Source organism: Arachis duranensis, chromosome 8 (assembly GCF_000817695.3).
Source record: "Arachis duranensis cultivar V14167 chromosome 8, aradu.V14167.gnm2.J7QH, whole genome shotgun sequence".
NCBI classification, from domain to species: Eukaryota; Viridiplantae; Streptophyta; class Magnoliopsida; order Fabales; family Fabaceae; genus Arachis; species Arachis duranensis.
The window spans coordinates 9,613,462-9,615,472 of record NC_029779.3 but is presented as its reverse complement, the minus strand read 5'-3'; positions in this window follow the sequence as shown (position 1 = coordinate 9,615,472).

Sequence of the window (2,011 nt, the reverse complement as noted above, 5' to 3'; positions counted from 1 at the left end):
ACATAGAGAGAGAGTTATTTTCATTGTTCATGAGTGCGTTTTAAGTAGATTAGATTGCTGCTGCTAAATAGTTATATCATTCTTTGAAACTTACTTTTTTCGTGGAGGTCAGTATTGTATTTTTTCTATTCATCATGCCTACTGATTTTGCTTTGGCAAGGTTGAATAGGATAAATATTTTGAAGAGGAAAAAGGCATTCAAGTTACAACAAAGAAGAGGTGTGTTATTGCAAGTTTTTTCTTTTTGATTTTTTATGTAGTTTTATTAGTGATAAAATTTTATATTAGTTAATGTTGTGGTTCATAAATTTTTTCGTCCAATTTATTGTTGGTTTCTTATGCAGTTACTAAGGCAAGAGTTGTAACTCAAGCAACTCAATTTAATTATTGTAAGTGTTTGTAATTTGATTAAATATATTGTTTTAAATGTGCATGATCCAACATTTTTTTGTTTTTGTTAATTTATTATAATCTTTTTCAATATTTCTAGCTAGCTGTCTTCCAACAAGTTCATCTATTACTATGTCAGGTAGTATTATAGTAAAATTTAAAAAATTTACATATATTATATTTATTTATTTTCATTAAATATAATAATTTATAATTTTCTTTCTGATTAGGATTTTTTTTAAATTGTCATTTTATTAACAGATGTAATTGATCCTTCCATAAGTATTAGACCTATAGAAGATGATATTGCTGATCATCCGTTATTTGCACAAAGTGAAATGCAAGGTTGTATTAATTCTTTATTTATTTATTTATTAAATTGAAGTTTTAAAATAATTTATTTCATATTTTTTTTCTTTTAGAATGTCTTGATATCGGTGATCCTGATTGTGCATGTGTTTGGTGTGGAGCTGTTTTTTGGTATTTAGAACGTGTTGAAAAAGATTCAAGACAAAATCAACCTATATTTTCTGTGTGCTGTGCTAAAGGGAAGGTTCAATTACCGTTCTTACAGAGAGCACCAGATTTATTGGTTAATTTAATTAATGGTACCGATGCAAAGAGCCAATATTTTCAAAAGAATATACGATCATACAATAGTATGTTTGCATTCACATCATTTGGAGGTAAAGTTGTTAGTTCTATTAACAATGGTCAGGGTCCACCCCAATTTATTGTTAGTGGACAAAACTATCATAGAATTGGTAGTTTATTACCCTCAGATGGTGAAAGACCTAAGTTTGCACAACTCTACATTTACGACACAGTGCATGAAGTTAATAATCGACAAAGTATTTTTAGGTATATTTTTGTTTAAATATTAGCGCAATGAATATTATAAGATTGTTATTATTATTCATTTATTCTATAAATTTCTATAATTTTGTTTATTTTTTCAGCCATGGATCAGATGTGGATACAGAATTGATTGTTAGTCTAATACATATGATTGATGAACATAATGTGGTAGCAAAGTCATTTCGAAGAGTTAGAGGATTCTATGAGGATCACCGATCAGAAATTTTTAGTCTTAGATTGTTCTCTCATAGATCTTTTGATCGAAGAACATATAATTCTCCCTCTTGTGATGAGATTGCTGCTTTGATTGTTGGTGATTTTGATAGTTCAGATCAAGGGCGATATATTATTCTTCGATCTATAGATGGCCAATTGAAGCGAATTTATGAAACTCATCCTTTATACTGGCCATTACAATATCCTTTGCTTTTTCCCTATGGTGAAGATGGTTTTGAGAATAATATACCTTATAGAGGTGTTCGAACTATAAATGTGCGTGGAAGAAGAACTAAAGTTTCTTTGCGGGAGTTCATATGTTTTCGGTTACAAATTAGAGAGACAGAAGAAAGCATTATTCATAAAGCTAGAAGATTGTTTCAACAGTTTGTTGTTGATAGTTTTTCGATGGTTGAGTCACAACGACTTTATGAGATACGGAAGAAACAAAGTACTATACGTGGAGAATTTTTGAGTGGAATTGAAGAAGCTATGCAGCATGGAGATACAGAAGCTTCCTCAATTGGTACACGTGTTATTTTACCTT